At 39.9% G+C, this 19,165-nt stretch overlaps 1 protein-coding gene across 2 annotated transcripts in view; it reads right to left on the bottom strand.

Annotated features, from left to right (window-relative positions):
- Positions 1 to 19,165, bottom strand: part of LOC122811507 (1-phosphatidylinositol 4,5-bisphosphate phosphodiesterase delta-1-like) — a 969,949-nt gene that overhangs the window by 535,360 nt on the left and 415,424 nt on the right. The gene's annotated exons all lie outside the window — the stretch shown is intronic.

The following is a 19,165-nucleotide window of genomic DNA, read 5'->3' as shown; positions in this document are numbered from 1 at the left end:
CTTCACTGCGTGTCTTACAGTAGTCTGTCAGATCTTCAAGCTTTACTGCCAATCACACAGCAATGTCTTACAACTCTTAGCTTTAGTATATATTACATAGTACTGTCACCTCTGAATCTTTACTGGCTGTCACACAGTACTGTCATCTCACCAAACTTTACTGCATGTCACACAGTACTGTCACCTCTCCAAGCTTTAGTGTGTGTCACACAGCCCTGTCACCTCCCCAAGCTTTACTGCATGTCACACAGTACAGTCAGCTCTCCAAGCTTTACTGCATGTCACACAGCACTTTCAACTCTCCAAGCTTTACTGCATGTTGCATAGTACTGTCACCACTCCAAGCCTTACTGCATGTCACACTGTGCTATCACCTTTCCAAGCCGTACTGCATATGACACAGTACTGTCACCTCTCCAAGCTTTACTGCATGTCACACAGTACTATCAACTCTCTAAGCTTTACTGCATGTCACACAGTACTGTCACCTCTCCAAGTTTTAGTGTGTGTCACACAGTGGTGTCACCTCTCCAAGTTTTACTGCATGTCACACCGTACAGTCACCTATCCAAGCTTTACTGCATGTCACACAGTACTGTCAACTCACCAAGGTTTACTGCATGTCACACAGTACTGTCACCTCTCCAAGCTTTACTGGATGTCACACAGTACTGTCAACTATCCCAAGCTTTACTGCATGTCACACAGTACTGTCAACTCTCCAAGCTTTACTGCATGTCACACAGTACTGTCACCTCTCCAAGCTTTATTCCATGTCACAGAGTAGTGCCAGGTCCATCCTTCGTATACATCTCACAGTACTGTGTCATTCCCTGAACTTTAGTACATATTGCATAGTTCTCTGTCACTTTGCTACAGTTTACTGCATATGACACAGTATCTCTTAGCTTCAGTACATTTCCCACAGAACTTTGCATCTCTCCAAGCCTTAGTATATGCAGTACACAGTTATTCTCCCCACTCCGACCTTTAATGCATGTCAAACAGGGCTTTCATGTATTCTAACCTTACCGCATGCCACGCTACTGTCACCACTCTGAGCTTTAGTATGTGACACTCACCTCTCAAGATAAGATGCCAAAGTCGTCTGACTCTTGCATCAGGTATACAGTCAAAGGCTTGTTTAGTGCAGTCTGAGCTCCTTCTAGTTAGGAATGTTGTATAACTTACAGTAAAAGGAAAATGCCATACAGCTTGAATAAAGGACTGTTTATAGTGGGTGTCTTACTGAGAATGACTCAGCTGCTATAAAATCTCTTAGCTTTAAGATGATGTATTTGCACATCTGTGAGGATGAAACAATGTATGATTAGTTACCAACACTCATAAGGTACTGAGTACTTGCATGAAACATGCCTTCAAACTACTGTGTAAATTAGGTTCCCTCATCCACATTACAATCTGCTGAGTAGTTTAATATTTGAGTGGATTCTTCCATTACCTACACCCGCTGCAGGGTCAGGTTCTAACTCAAAGTCATGTCTCATCTCCTCCATGGAAATGAGATCCATATACTAAAAGGAGCTCTCTCCAAAATAGAGTACTGCACGATTACTGATCACTTTAGCAATAATCACCAGGTCAAAGACCACTTCAAACTGACCTACCAAATAATGCTTCACTGAAACTTTTAAGCCATTTTCTTACAAGAAAGTAATGGCACCAGACCATGCAAGCTCCATGTAGGGGGGATGCCCCCCCACAACCTTATTATATCAAACAATGAAGATGTTAATCCTCACAGAGACATATAGCAAGTGAGGAAATTAAGTCTCAGTAAAGAAGTTTGTTTAGTCAATGTTGACTAAGTGATCTTCAATTCACACCTTACTACTTAAACAATGTATTTCTATACAGCATAATCAGTGGATCATAGAATCAAAGGAAATTCAAGGCAACCCAGTCATGTGACTATTTACACTCTGCCAGTAACCACCCTTAGACAGCAGCTCCTTTTTTGAGGACAGGTAGGCCGGTCAAACCAAGGGGTGAATTTGTGAGTATCCGTCCAGTCATCCAGTTCCCATCTGAAGGTAGATAATGTAGCACACTACTTGGTTTGCTGTGGGGATGTAATCCAAAGGTGGGGAAAGTGTTGCACAATGAACTTGTCTCGACAAAGTGTTTTATTTAATTGCTGATGAAAAATGAGATCAGTGGTACTGGTATTTGTGAAACTATTTGACTTGCGGTGATAACAAGAGATCCACGGCCACAGGGTCCCTAATGGCATGGAAGGTAGGACATAGCTCTCCCCTCAGGAGTCTATAAGATACTGAATAAAGCTACCAGTCGTTTCTGGTAGCTTAGGGGTTGTAAGCCAGTGATCTTCCTAGGTAGGAATCTCTGAGGTCTTTCTAGTTATTTAACATGTCAAGTGAGGTACATCCCAAAGTGGGGGAATGAATTCACTAACTGACCTAATCAATGCTGAATATAAGGAGACAGTGACCACTTTAGATCGTAATGATACTCTTTTGGCAATTAGCTGGACTAAGCAGCAGTACTTCCTGACCATTATTGTTACACAATGATTAAAAGACAGAATTATCAACCAACAGTCCAAGGTTTTTAATAACATTCTCATTCTGGAGTGGGTGTTGTCTATGTTGTACGCTAGTGAGGAGAGGCTGTACATCAAATGTGAAAATACTGCTCCTTTTACCATTTAATTTGAACTCATTTTACTACACCAGGTATTTACATCTGTAAGTTCTTATTGAAGGACTTGGCTGTCAGAGAGGGGCTACACAATCACTCCCAGTTTACAATCTGTAAAAGGAAAAAACTTCAAAGACCAATGCATGTTAGGTTCAAGCAAGGCACCCTTTATTACTTGCAGCAAGGAGACAAAGCATGTAGGTACAGCATTTGTCTGGCCCTTTGGTGATCAGTATGTTATTCTTATACAGTTCTCTTCATGTCACACATAAAATGTTACTATTCTATTGCTGACATAGTTGGACACAGCTTTCTGTATGTTTCACAGAAAATGTTACCAGACTTATTGCTGACATGGTCAGATTATTTGCCGTCTTGCAAAAACATGTTGCGCAAAAACATGTACAGTAGAAAAAGCGTACTGGCTATCAGTAAAAATATTTACACATTTACCCTTTGCTAAGGTACATGCTCGTGTCAGGGCAATCAATTCTGCTGCCTGTGCAGATAAGTTGTGTGGTAAAGGTTTTGCTTCTATAATCCCAGTATCAGAGACTACTGCATATCCTACTAGGTTCTGTCCTGCAGGACACCTTTTGCATGAGCCATCCAGATAGTATGTCACCTCAGCATCATCCAAGGGGACATCCGTGAGATCTTTTCTAGGTAGTGTCTTTTGCTCAATTACCTGCAGGCAGCAGTGCGGTGTGCTGTCTGCAAGGGTCGGGAGCAGAGCAGAAGGGTTTAAAGTCATGCATCGTTCAATTGCCATATGAGGTTGGCTCAATAATATAGTCATACAGGAAAGATGCCTAGCAGGGGAAAGATATGCCACCTTTTCTTGTAGTAAAATAATCGCGACTGCATGAGGTACTCTCAAAGTGAGAGGGTGGAACAAAACTACTGAGGCTAAAGCCTGTACTGCCATTGCAGCTGCAACTGCTGCTTGTACACAGTGGGGTAAGGACCGTGCCACTGGGTCTAGTTGTGATGAGTAGTAAGCAATGGGGCATTGCTTATCCCCATGCTGTTGTGTTAACACTGATGTCATGTAACCCTGCTCACAATCTACAGTTTGGAAAAAACGTTTATGGTAGTTTGGCAATCCCAGAACTAATGAGGACGCTATTAACTGCTTTAGTTTACAGAAGGCAGATTCTGCCTCTGGTGTCCATTGTAACAAATCCTGCACTGCCATAGGCTTTTTATATATAAGGTCAGTCAGAGGTGCAGATTCCAAGGCATAGTTTGGAATCCATCTTCGGCAAAAATTAGTTGTACCCAGGAAGGACATCATTTCCTTCTTAGTAGTGGGTTTTGGTGCTTGCAAAATTGCTATTTTTCTGTCCTCATCTAATGTTCTACCTTCCTTGGATATTACATATCCTAGGTATCTGACCTGTTTTTTTTCAAAGCTGCAGTTTATTTTTATTTACCTTATGTCCCTCAGTGGCTAAAAATCGTAGAAGTGCTATGGTATCTTCTCTAGAATCCTGCTGGGTGGGGGCCACCAGCAAGATGTCATCAACATAAAGTAAAATCTGACTGCCTCTTGGTGGGGTGAATCCCGCCAAGTTGCTTGCCATTTCTTGTGAGAATATCGTTGGACTTTCACAATATCCCTCTGGTAGTCGCGTATATGTATACCTTTTCCCCTGAAATGTAAATGCAAACCAATACTGGCTATCAGGGTGTATCGGTATCGAAAAGAACACGTTGCTGATGTCTACCACAGAAAAATACTTTTGTTGAGGTTTCAAATCATTCAACAGGGTGTGTGGGTCTGACACCGTGGGTGACCTTGGTATTACTGCATCATTTACAGCTTGTAAATCTTGGACCATACACCATTCTCCATTGGCCTTTTTAACTGTAAATAAGGGTGTGTTACATGGTGAATCGGGAGATTCTACTAGTATCCCTCCTTTAAGTAAGGCTGCTATAATAGGCTTTATCCCTGCCTCTGCATCTTTTCTTAAGGGATACTGTCTTTTTTGTGGTCTGAATGCTGACTTTGGCGTGATAGTAACTGGTCCCGCTGTACGAATGAGTCCTACATCTGATTTCCCTGTTGACCAGAGAGTTTCTGGTATATTCTGTAAGGCATTCTCTTCCTCCTTTAATTGGAGTGTCAGTCAGCTGTCATCGCTAGATTGCAAGTGCACAGCTGGGTTGGTCTGAGTTATCCAATTCAACTTTTGTACTTGTATTCCTTGTTCTGACAGTTCTAGTTCTGTCTGTTTCTCCCATCTCGTGACTTTTTCTCCTAGGTCTGCCCATTCTATATTTCTGTTTTTGGTTAAGCTAACATGTGGTAATCGATTAGACTTATAAAGTGCAAAGAACTCCTGGGGCAATGAACAGCTGGCTACACTGTTCCCTTCTGTGTCCCAGTACAGGTTGCGCAATATCAATCTGTTTGCATAATTCTTAAATAATTCTTGCTCATATTCCTTATCAGGTCCTGGTGTGTTGCTATAATACAGGGTACAGTGCAACAGGTGTTGCTTATCAATGTCAAGGGAGGGGAACTTGCTGATGGCTAAGTTCATTAACTCTTTGGTCACAGTCCCTGGACCAGTCATAACCAAGTCCTGGCTGTACCAATAAAACATTTCAACCTTCGATTGCACTACAAGGGTGTTCACTTGCGCTGTGCTTCCATACCCTGCATGGTTGGGACTACTGCTATACCAAATAGCTGCATGAGGTCTCTGCCCAAGAGGTTTACTGGGCACTTTGCAGAAACTACAATTTTGCTTCTTTGTGTCAATCCTGAAACTGGATCAGTTATTGCAATGTTACGGGAGAGAGGCTCCCGATACAGCTGTCCGTTAGCTGCTTTGACCAGTATGTCATCAGGTGACTCTGTGTTTTCTGGCAGTTTGGAGGGGTGTATCAGGGTTCATAATGCCCCTGAGTCACACAAAAATTTGACCTCCCTCCCTTCTACCAAGAGTGTAACTTCTGGTTTTGTGTCTGCTAAATAGAGCTCCAAGCTCAATAAAGCTAGGTCTGATATTTCATTTTCTTCATTGTCACTAACTTCCTGCACTTCCTCTACTCCCTCTATCACATTCTCATTTGTCCTTTCTTCGCTAGTCCCTTCTAGTGATTCTTGACTACCATATAGTCACTCCTCACCCTCCTTGTCTTCCGTTGTTGCCTTCTTGTTTTTCTTGCAAACCCTTGCCAAATGTCCCTTTTTACCACATTTAAAACATTCTCCCCTTTTTTTTCGCCCTTCAAAGTCCTCTGATCACTGATCAGATTGTTTGTTTCCCTGCACATTTTTCTTGCCCTTTTTCCCAGACTGTACTACATAAACTTCTGCTCCATCTTCTAAGAAAATACTTGAGCTTTCTTTTTCTTTTTGCTATTAAAATGCCTTTCGGCATGCCTAGCATATTCAAGTAATGATTGTAACCTGCTTGTACGATGGTCTACCATGTGTTTTGTAATAAAACTGCTTACAGGCATGCTACTGCCTTTTAAAAATGCATTCTTTAACTGCTGTTCATATGGGGAATCTTGTGTTTGATCTTCAGGAACCTGCATTCCACAGTGGTTATTAAAACATTCTAACAATCTGGCATAATACCGATCAATTGTTTCACCTTCTTGTTGGATGCATTGATTAATGCAAGTCCAGTCTGCCCTAGGTTTCCATTTTTCAGAGATGCAGTCTGTAAGACCTTTTACTCTGGTGTCTAATTCTGTGCTGCTATGTGGGAGGGGTCTTTGTGCAGCGTCATAGGGATTCCAGTTCCCACTAATCATATGTACCAATCTGGCCTTACAATTTGTCTAACTACTTTTTCTATTTACTCTCCGTTTAGGTTATAACTCAACCTCATTCCTTGTAAATCTTCTGAGAATTTTCTAAAATTAACCTTTGGATGGAGAATTCCCTCAGTGGCTTTCCGGATATCTTCCGGAGTCCATGGTCTATACACTAAGATAGTTGGGTCCTGATTGTCTTGACCTGCCTGAGGATTGGGTACTTCTATAAGTGGGCATATTTCTTCTTCTTCACCTATAGATCGTGAATTCTTAACTATTTGCCATAACTCGATACCTTCTTCTGAATTACCTGCCTTTGTTCGGGACCTGGTCCCGATGGTATCTCTAATTTTAGTCAGTTTTAATTTCACAATATCTCTATCTTCAGTAACTACAGGATATAGTGGGGGTGGACTAACCTGTTCACTTGCTTCATATTCTGGTAAGGGAGGCAGAGGTGCTGATGCTATTACTAAGTTATTATCCTCCTTATCTAAAAACATTGCTTTTGAATCTTTGTTTTTTTGTTCCCTACGGTTTACTTCCTCCAGCCACCTGTGTGCCTGAGGAATTTCTAATCGACGTTGCTTTTTTACCCGACCCTTGGAACCGTTTCTGAGCTGTTTGATAAGTTTGATAAGGGAGGATTTTTCTAATTTTCCGTCGAATTCGTATTTATTAACCCATTTTGAATAATATCTAATATTGTCAGCACGCTGCGACTGCATATATTTTGCGTCTTCCGTTAATGGTGGGTTTTGGGGTCTTTTTGTGCAATTATTACCCATTTTGTTTTACCCTTTGATCGTTATGTAACTTTTCTTAATTTTTAATGTGGTACCACGGATTTTGTTATAGTCTCTTCAGAATGACTGCCTACTTATTCTGTTTCTCCTGATCTATGACAGTAATCTTTTTTGTCCCTGACTTGCAAAAATACAATCTGACAAAAACAATACATATCTAGTTCCTGATCTAAAACAGCAAACAGAAAAAAGTAGATTCACCTTACCTGAGCTTACGTGATTGATCACCGATTCTTGAAGACCCGTCCTTCAGTCACAGATCAGAAAGTGGCTGGCCTCTTTTGAACGACAATTCAGTCGGAGGACTTTCCATATAAGAAGAACCGATTTGGTTTCTTCCCAGTACGGTTTCAACCACCTAGCCGTCTGATCCGAGGTGAAGAGAGGGTTCTGGTCCGAAGGACCAATCTGTAAAAGGAAAAAACTTCAAAGACCAATGCACGTTAGGTTCAAGAAAGGCACCCTTTATTACTTGCAGCAAGGAGACAAAGCATGTAGGTACAGCATTTGTCTGGCCCTTTGGTGATCAGTATGTTATTCTTATACAGTTCTCTTCATGTCACACAGAAAATGTTACTATTCTATTGCTGACGTAGTTGGACACAGCTTTCTGTATGTTTCACAGAAAATGTTACCAAACTTATTGCTGACATGGTCAGATTATTTGCCGTCTTGCAAAAACATTTTGAGAAAAACAACCTGGCCATGGGCTTATTTTAGCCCACCTTAACTTTTCAATTCTTCAATTGTACAGTTATAATACATGTGTTACATTTTGTCTAGATTCAAGGTACATTTCTAGTTTTGGTACAAGTAATGCTGAGTATGGTTTATACTTTCAAGCATCAGTTGTTTTCTTTATCAAAGCTTCTAGCAGCTGCATATTTTCTAATGGCATAAGCAGAAATTAAATATCTCTTTGTTAAGTTTCATGACATTAGCAGAAATGAAATGTCTCTTGTTGTTTTCATGACATTAGCAGAAATTAAATGTCTCTTGTTAAGCTTCTAATAGCTGTGCAGATTCATGCAGTGTGAACAGAATAAATGTTTGTTTGTGTCTTTCGGCTTTTCCCGGTTAGGGGTCACCACAGCGGAACTCCGGTCCTCTAATGACTGGCAGTAGATTTTTACGTACTGGCTTGCTGGGCCTAATGCACAACCTTCAACGAAGGAACGCCCATTCACGCATATCATTACACAGAAGACGCTCTAACTGAGAATCAAACGGGCAACGTCTAAATGTATTAACCCTTTTAAACCTCGAATGCACTAAGCATGCATATTACTATTATATATTTTTCTAACACATTCATCTGTAAACGTTGTTAGCCAGAGGTCTTGGTTCATAATCTGGAGATCAGAAAAGTAAACGCCAAACAAAAGAGGTCCCAGTCATCTAGCTAATTTGTTATCCATCTTAACACATAGGGATTTATTTGTACTGTATTAAGTTTACTAACTATGCTAACATGGGGGATAGTTTCAGAAGCCTTTGCCAAGTCAATGTATTCCGAGGGGATAGCATGACTGCTGCCAACAGCTTGTGCTATCCTTTTGAAGACGTTAACCAGATTCATTATACAGGATAGGGCTCCTGCCTTTCAATCGGCAGCACTTTCTTCAAGTGCTGCATGACCTACGAAAAAGGAACAAAACAAATTTTAGTGACGGTGGAGTTTTCTTTCTTCTCCTCTGTTGTGAGACCTCAGAATAGATATATTTAAGTTTAGGGGGTGTGGAGGATGTCCCCACACATTGGGGGCCACAGTCAGACTTATCCCCTGGAAAAATATTATCTTTGAGGCTCAGAGAAACTTGTTTCACACTTTTTCTGTCGATCGTTCTGTACTCAATGAAACTACTATCAGTCGATTGACATGTATTTGACAGGATCCACCTTTGAGAAATTCAAACTGCTGAAGGTCTAGCCTGATGAGATTTTTAATACCATAGTCACAGATGTAGCTAACTATTCTTGTCCCTGGTGTCATGTCCCCATCTGGAGCCTCGTCAAGTTTAAGTAGAGGAGTTAAAAAAAAAGCTCTTCGCTCTTCTCTCCTCCTCTCCTTTTTAACTAAAGTAGACTGTGCATTTACATTCATAGCGCGCAGTTGTTATACAGAGCTAAAGCTCTTCAATTATAGCCACAAATGCAACACCAGCATTCAATGCAGGTAATGTACTAAACACTGAGTGGCTGCCCCCTTCACTCGACCCTAGCTATGCCTCTGATCATAGTTTTGTATGTCACTTATAATGTGTTCCATAGATCTGCACGTAAAACTTATCATGATGAAAGATCTTTAGTTCCCAGGGTCAAGGTAGGGGTACCCTTGGAGTATGGCATCACTGCTGCTGCTGTGGCCCAAACTTCAGGGACAAAGCCAGTGGCTAAACCCAGGTTTAAGGGTCTAAGGAGGGGGCTCTGTCAGGGCTTGTTTAGCACTATTTATTAAACAGCCACTTATATTATCAGGTCCCACGGAAGAAGCATTTTTACTCTTGGAGATCACCTTGGATACATGTTCTTTACGGATGATGAGTGTCTGAGAGATTCAGGAATAACTGCACCTTGGATAGTTGTCCATGAGGTCAAACTCACTCTGAATTTGTTAGTAGGTTGGTAGTGCTATTGGATCAAAGTAGGATTTGTAACTGTCTTTAGCTTAAAATGCTGACTTAAGTTAATGGACTGCTACGTTAGAAGTTTTTAGTCAATTTCCTGATGTTATCCTTGATAAGAGGGTCTTTTGATCTGCTGCACACTTTAAGGATTTTTTTCTTTTATTATGGAGTTTATTTACATTAGTGGAGTGCAAAAGAGGTTTATTTTAAAATTCCCACTATATTCAGATGTTCTGTACATTTATCTAAGTGGGCATAGAGCTCCTTTGTGAAGGAACCTGCTGTGGCAGCTTCTGGAGTGATGCTGCATTCTTTACCTGGGAGAGCACGTGCCTGACGTGAAGTCAAAATATGCAGTAGCATAAGCACATTTGTTCTGCTTGTGCCTTTACAAAGGCCTGGAACGTCTGCTACCACACTCACTCATTTCCTTACTCCCACACGTGTGGGTGTGCGCGTGCATGCGCACACACACACACACACACACACACACACACACACACACACACACACACACACACACACACAGACAAACACACAAACACATGCACACTTACCATTTGTTCACTAAAGACCAATTCTGGTATCCTTTTCCCAGGTGACTTAGACAGGCTTCCTAATGTAGAATTCCTATCCTGACCATGTGGAGTAACGAATAAGATGGCTGACTTCTGACAATAAGATTTTAAGTCCAAGTCCTACCACGGTCATTCGAAAACACAGTGGCAATTTTCGTTTGGGAAAAGGCCTGAAACAAAGTTGGGGTCTAGTATTAATTCATGTCTTGGTAAATGGGTAAAATTGCTGGCTAGGCTACAAATGGCCCACTGGATCAACAACCTAGTGTGAACTTATAAATCCTCACGATCCTGTAAGCTTCTTCTTCAGCAACACAGTTTTCCTCAACAAGCTTCTTTGCAACCTATAATCATCAACCAAGATGCTTTAGAAAAGGGATCCTCTCCTGCTTTTGTTGTCACAATCATATTGCATCTCTCAGTATAGGAAATAGCTACAGATCTATATTCCTGTAGTTTGTTTGCAGCACTGTACAGCTTTAGCAAACAGCCATGCTTACTGCTTCATTGTACATACAGGCTGACTCTACCTTCCAGTAGTACTTCACATATATGTGCTGCTTACTGATTCTCTTCATCTCACATTTTACTATTCATTCTACAGATTATTTGTCTGGAACATGCACACTGAAACATATGTGTCCTCGCCTGTGACTGTCATCTGATGCTGAACATGCCAAAAAAATGACAGTTGTGATTAGCATACCCATGTGGTTACTATAAGTAAATAAATGAGCAAACCCTGCAGACATCACAAATGAAGAACATTTTAAAGAGACAAGTGATTCCCTTTCCTTTAACTTTATCCCTATGGGTTTAGTGTGTATGCATAAAGTCTGTCCCTGACTCCTTTGTAAAATATAGGAACAAGTCATACGGTTAGAAATAAACATCTGCTCTTATGAAAGAAGTAAATAAAATGTCTGCAACAGTTGTTTAATGAATCACTGCCCATCACAGCTCTATCATTCTACATCTAAAGTGCTGACCACCATTTTGACTTAAGATTATCTGCTAACCGCCACATGCTTTTTGTCTCCTAATACCTTTACCACTTCCTTTATTGCAAATTTAATGCTAATACATATAACTGATTAACACAATTCTTACATGAGGCACTTAACCTTGCATCTGCAAGATTACACTCAGACAGAATGTAATAGTAAAGGCACCTTCATATGCTCAGAAGGAAGCTCAGCTAAATCATTACCCCCCCCCCCCATCATTCAGAGGCATCCACCTGTCTGCAAAGACAGACAATGATATAGTTGGTCTCCCTCTAACATCACCAGTTCATACCCAATATAAAGGAAGGAAAAAGATAAAAAAGAAACAGCCCCCCCCCCCCAGCCATGAGCATAAGGTCGCCTGTTCTTAGGATTGAAACTGGGCTCCCCAAAGGAGAAGCAACAATGTGCAAATCATCCAGCTACAAAAGCAATGTTTCAGCAATACAAGGTGATGGCGCGTACCTCAGTTAACTATTGTGTAGGACTTCAATACATGCCAGCAGCAGAATCTTGCAGTAAGAACAGCCTCCCTAAGAGACGACTGAAAAAAGAAAAAAAAAAAAAAACACATTACACAGATCAGCCTTGGATGAGGAAGGTCTAGATTTATAATTGGCAATAATGAAAGTGGGCAGAAACACAAAGGAGTGGAAATTTATGTACTTTGTTTTTGCAAGAAGAATGATGTTCCTGTACATTGTCATGGCGCAGTGGTGCAGCAGTTGTGCTGTCACCTCACAACAAGAGGTTCACTGGTTCAATTCTTGGACAGGGTGCCTTCTGTGCAGAGTCTGCATGTCCTCCCTGTGTTCATGTGGGTTTCCTCTGGGTGCTCTGGTTTCCTCCCATGTTTTAAAGACATGCGTTTGGAGTGTTTCTCCCTGGGCCTCCGGTGAAAATTGGCTTCATTCTAAGTTGGACTTTCGGGTTAAACAAATGTTACATAAATAAATGTTAGCATTTGAGCATCATTATCTACTCCCTTTTTCCCATTTCTCTACATAGAGTCGGGGTATCATGTCAACTGTTGCTACCTCTATTGATTCAGTGCCACTCTCTCTCTTTCTTTGAAAGTTATATCTACCTGTCTCTTTGCTGGACATCCTCACTTCATCCTGCCTTCTTCCTGTTTCTCCCAAATCTTCTGTTTTTTTTTTCACATGTGCTCGAACCATAGTAATTTGTTCTCTTTGACTTTTTTGCAAGCGGAGCTACTTTGATTTCTGCTCTGATGTCAACATTTCTTCATTTGTCCCACGGTATGCATCCTATCACCCCATTTCAGGTACTTCACTTGTATCTCTTATAGCTTCCTCAGCTGATCGCCTTCACTGTCCAGGTTTCTGTACCATATAATAGTACTGGTCACACCACTGCTTTGTACACCTTACTTTTCAGGTTCTTTGGCATTCTTCTGTCACACACTACTTCTGAGACTATGAACCAGCTTTCTACAATCCCACTGATTCTAGTTTTGACCTCTTCATTCAGACTTCCATACTCTTCTTTTCCTGTGAAGGTACATGCATTAGCTACCTATGCATATTGCTATTGGTCTAATAACTCAGAGGTCTTGTTAAGTACTTGCTTTTTAATTATTTGAATTTCTGATGGCACAAGCACTCAGCTTTTCTGCCTCAAACAGCTTGTCTCTGTAGTTTGGCACTAGCTGGAGTTCATTTCTGTGCAGAGTTTATATTTTTTTCTTTGTTCACATGGTTTTTGGTGGGGTTTTTGACCCCCCCCCACATCCCAAAGCCAACACGGTTCATAAGCAGACAGCATTCAAAACTGTTCTGAAACTGGGAAAAGACCTTATATTTCTGGCTCACTTTAATCTTGAAGCATGGCAACAAATATATAGACTTCATTATCTATTCATCCCCACACAAAAAGCAGAGTGGAAGATGGTAGACCATGAAATTCCTCCATGCAAACAACTCCCTTGTGAGACATGTTTAGTCAAAAAGGTAGGGACATGACTGTTCTTTCTTCTTAGACAGCTATTTTGCATTTTAAGCAAAGCTTGATTGAACTCATAGTACTGAGTTGACTCGAGGGTCTTTCACCCAGTGTTCACAGGAAGAGAATTTATCTCCCAGGGATAGTCTCTGCATATCTCCTTTTGAGGGTAATTGGGAATGACACATACAGATTAACTTCTTCAAATTAAAAGAGTAAAAACACACCTCCTCTATAATCCGTAACAAGGTTTTGCATCTCCCACCCCATCTTAATTTCCCCTAGACACAAAGCAAATATCCATTGGCCACCCTTCGGACAGCCCAAAAACAGTCTTGGGAAATATCCATTTTTGTGGCTTTCTTTATGGCAGCTAGGAGCTCACATCTGGCAGGCAAGGGTCTGCTTTAAAGGTTCTTGGCAAATCAGGGGTCCAAACACTTCTTAATGAAACCAGTATGGTGTACACGGGAACTTACTTTAGAGCTACTGTAGCAAGCAAGATAAGAAACTAGAATGTCCAAGCATCCTTCAAATGTGCTTGGCCAAAAATCATAGTTATTTCATCAACCAATGCTGTTTACAGTACAGTACAGTATTTTAAAAGAACAATTTATCTTTACATCTTAATAGAAGGCTTTATATGGTTGTGTGACTTTTTAACATAAAAACTGATTGGGGGGGGGTCAGCAGTGAAACAGGAGATGTGCATGGGTCACAGAGCCTTGGGGAATATCTGCTTTCAGGACTCACATTATCTGAGGGGGTAATACCAGAAAGCACCCTGCAGAGTCTGTTATGCAATTCAGTTATGGATGCCATCGCTGAAATTATGGATGCCTTCACTGAAATTAAGACTTTTTATGCTCCTTTTACAAAGTATTCATTTTTACAAGGAATTTAAAACCAGCAACTCCAATAAAAAACTCTATAATGTTGAAAAAATAAAACAGATGAATTTGACAGTTATGGTGTCTTAGTATTATGACATCTCCTTAAATTTCCCTTTTATGGAGAGTAAAATTACAGGTTTGCTATTCTTTCTCCTCTTCCTTTCCTCTGAACTGGTGAAATGGAATATTAATATACTATAATGCACATAGGAGGTTATTAGGCTAATGGCCCTGGGGCTCTTACAAGCCTAGCCAAGAGTTTATCCCCAAAAAGAAACCTCAGTCTGCACCTGTCCCCCCTGTCAATGCGGGACACAGGTGGAACCCCTGGGACAAATTTTTGGTTTCCCATCCACTCATCAAGGCTGCACTTGAAGAGGGTCAGCAAGGTGCTCTGTTTGACGTGTATGGGGAGTCTATTCCAGAGATGGGGCAGCTTCTGGGAGATAAACTTGTCTTTCGAGCAGGTTTTGTTGATGTTGCATATCAGATTCAGGCCTTTTGAGTGGGTAGTGTGTGAGGAGTTAGACTTACAGATATGGAGCAACTCTAATAGGGCAGGGTGCAAGACTGCCTTGTAGGCAAGACACAGATAACCCCTGAGAAATCTATACAATACCGAGTAGAGTAATAATGATTTGAGCCTGTCTGCATAGGACAGGTGCTGGAGGCCATTGATTCTCTTTATGAGGTATTTCAGTGGCCTTTCCAGTTGATGCAGATGTTTGCAGAGGTACATCCCAAATGGGGCATTATACTCAATTATTGGTCTAATGAGGGAAGAGTATAGAGCGGTAATAACCTCCATTGTACACTTGCAGGATGTTTACAGCTCTGCATATACCTTTTGGGTAACAAAATACAGTGTGTACATGAGCACATCCACCTCTAAATTTCACGTCATCACAGTCATTATTCTGTCTTTTAAACACAGTAAAAACTAACAAGGCTGCCATGGCTATAAAATAAATACACTTTTATTAAAACAGCAAAATATAACTAGATAAGTGCTTTCACATAAGTCACGCTTCATCAGATCCATATATAAAATAAGCATCACAATCCATTTAAAAATAATAAACAACCAATCACACAAAGGGACTTGGCAAGAAGAAGCTAATCACATTAATGGTTCAATTTACTCCCTTTAAGGGCTGGTTTCAAACATGCATTGACATTTATACCTGGATGTTTATCTTCTTTTAACCTTAGTATCCATTGTAATTCAGTCCTCTCAATAAGATTATTAAGATCACAACCCTAGTACTTTCTTGCACTCATTGTAGAACCTTAAATGAAAATTTATGCCCACTGATTTCATTTATATGTTTAGCCAAAGCATTCCTTAAATTCATAGTTTTGGTGTCATACATATGTCTCATTATTCTTTCTGTAAATGTTTTGTTAGTTTTCCCCACATAAAAACAAGCACGTGCCACAGGTAGCCAAACAGACAGCATGTGCTGTTTGACAGTTCGCATAACATTTGGGTTTAATGATAAAATTTAAACATGGATATTGGAAATTCTGTTGTTTCATGGACTCCTCAGGTGTTATCAGCACTACAATACATCATAAGGAATGTTGAAGGAACAGCTTATCATATGGAAGTATGCATCCAAGATATGTTTTTCTCAATATTGTTAAAAGCCAATTTATCAGGCCCTCTAGGCTATGTACAAGGGATGATGATTTTTCCAAGATAAGGAGTTATTAAGCAAACAATTTTCAGTCAGAGGCTATGATAAGGGGTGTATAGATAGAATTAAAGGGAGATACTAAATAACAGATGCATAAAACAGCTAAACCATTTTATTTTTATTTATGTGACAACAAGAAACCATCTGCTGTCCTTCCTTGAAAATCCTTTACTAAACACAAAATGAGGTTTGTCACTAAGTTCACTAATGATGTAAATTCTATATGTGACATTATACGTAAGAACTGGCAGCTTCCAACTATTAATAAGAAGACGGCTGATAATGTACGATGTACACCAGGTTTTACATTTAAGAATTGTAATAATATTAAAGACTTACTTTGTAATGCGAGACAATTGAATTACCTGATAATGAATTTCCATGTCAGGCTTGTAGAACTTGTTCTGCAATATTGAAACAACTGTGCATCCTACAATATCAGCCATTTCTTATCAATAGTTAGAAGCTGTCAGTTCTTACATGTAATGTCACATATAGAATTTACATCAATAGTGAACTTAGCGATAAACCTCATTTTGTGTTTAGTAAAGGATTTTCGAGGAAGGACAGCAGATGGTTTCTTGTTGTCACATCCATGTTCAAATTTTATCTTTAAACCCAAATGTTATGTGGACTGTCAAACAGCACATGATGTCTATTTGGCTACCTGTGACACGTGCTTGTTTTTATGTGGGGAAGACTGTCAAAAAGTTTAAAGAAAGAATAATGTGACATATGTATGACATCAAAACTATGAATTTAAGGAATGCTTTGGCTAAACATATAAATTAAAACATTGGCCATAAATTTTCATTTAAGATTCTACAATGGGTGCAGGAAAGTACTAGGGGATGTGATCTTAATAATCGTATTGAGAGGGATGAATTACAATAGATACTAAGGTTACAAGCAGATAAACATCCACGTATAAATGCCAATGTGTGTTTGAAACCTGCCCTTAAAGGGTATAAACTGAACTGTCAATATGATTGGCTACTTCTCGTCAAGTCCCTTTGTGTGACTGGTTGTTTATTATTTTTAAATGGATTGTGATGCTGATTTTATATATGGATCTGATGAAGCATGACTTATGCGAAAGCGCTTATCCATTTATAGTTTGTGGTTTTAATAAAAGTGTATTTATAGCCATGGCAGCCTTGTTGGTTTTTACTGTGTTTAATTGTTTTATCTCCAGCTTTGGCTTTTGGGTGCTGCTTGGCTGCCTTTTTGTTTTCTGCTGCATTATTCTGGCTTTGCAAAATGAGTATGCATTTATATAAAGCCACACTGAAAACTTTACCCGGGGTGTTTTTTTAACACAATAAGACATCTGGGGTGTTCACAGTCAATACAGTGGTTTTAACTGATGAATATAGATGCTGTCTACAGAAGGAAATGGCTCCATGTTAGTGTATGGTGGGGGATTTGCAGTGTATTTTAAAGTAACAAGTTGCCATTAGTTTCTTTCATGTTTCAACACAGTCAGACATCAGTATTGTACAAAAAAATGGCCACTTTTCCCTGGGCAGAAGTGTATGACAGCAACTGACTAATAAGCAAAGAGATGCCATCACAGAGTGCTTGGTTCTCTGATTAAGAGTCCTTCTGTGTGAAGTTTTCATGTCCTCCCTTTCTTGGTGTGGGTTTTATCCAGACCCTCCCTCCACCAGACCCTCAGATATATGAGGGAATGCTGAGGCAGGCACAGTGTCCTTGGCCCCACCTAGACTAAAACACGCCCTACTCAGAGATGTGAACAGGTGGCTACTGTAGCTTACATAGGGTCTAGTGGCAGTGAGGTCTTTATTTCTTTAACTTAACTCGCAATCAAATTGCAGAGGTGTGCACACATGATCACTATAGTTGTCTAGAGAACATATCCTATTTAGGAATAACAAATTAGAAGATACAGTTGTATTCATTATTTTTTCACTTTCTTCACAAACAACAGACATACATAGGTGAAAATCTTTTGAAAGTAGGGAACAGAAGGTATGCTGTTTATATTCATTTCAACAGCAACTTGAAATACATACCTGTAGTGACTTGCTTGTTCACATTTATTGTAATCTAACACCAGAGAGGTACACAGAAGTGACTATTTTTTGGGGAGGGGACAGGGAAGTTGATGTTATTACCTTATATCATATCCTTACTATCATCTGTCTTCTTAGTTTACTGGAAAGTACTATTTTGTCACCTTTGAACATTAAGGTATGGACACAACTTATTTATTTTTAAAAAAGTAAAAAAATAAGACTGATGTCTTTCCTTATTCATGAGTTTTGTTTTTGCCATCATTAGATAAAAAGCTTTAAAATGCACTTCGGAGTATCTAGAATCCAATGACTTCTGAGGGAATAGCTGCTCACAGACCCCATCTTAATTCAGGTACATCCACTGTAATTATTATAGTGCAGTTAGGATGAGTTGAAAGATGGAATTAAAAGCTGAAGAATAGGACAAAATATGAATAAACAAAAGAAGTAATATATCTGAATGTTATAGGGCCAGGATGGAAGGGAAATAGGAGAGGCAGAGTGCAGGAGGAAGGCACTATTCTGTTCTTTTTCTAGGATTCCATTTCACTTAAGGTTGGCTCAGGTGACCTCAGTCAGACATTTAAGGTGTACATAATCAGTAAATTGTCTATAAAGAGAGGATAATGAGGCAGACTACGGATAAAACTGACTGACCCCTAGCTTTTGTTGGATTACACATAAATGATCATTGACCGGCTGTAATATAGCCCTCTCCCATTCCTGTTAGCCCCACCCTCCAGCAGTCTCCCCCTTGTCTTCACTGATCATTTAGCCTGCACCAGTAGCACTACCATAGTAACATAAATAAATGGAAATAAATGTTTCCTGTCTCCCATAGCAGAGAAAAAGCTGTTTTATTTTTCTTTCAGAAAGCTATTTTACCTGACTCACAGCAGGTACAGTTTTTGAAGTATGTTATATATTTTTTTCAGTTCATTTTAATGCATCGATCTCAAAGTTCTTATGAAAAAGGCAATTATCTGGACATGATGCAGTACATAAAAAACAGTGGCTGCCTCCCTTAGCAGGGAAACGGCTGTTTCATATTCATTGAGAAAATTTATTTTACCTGCCACACAACA

The sequence above is a fragment of the Protopterus annectens genome, chromosome 9.part0 (genome assembly GCF_019279795.1).
Source record: "Protopterus annectens isolate FY-2018-M chromosome 9.part0, PAN1.0, whole genome shotgun sequence".
NCBI classification, from domain to species: Eukaryota; Metazoa; Chordata; order Ceratodontiformes; family Protopteridae; genus Protopterus; species Protopterus annectens.
This window is presented reverse-complemented; position numbering and strand designations above follow the sequence as displayed.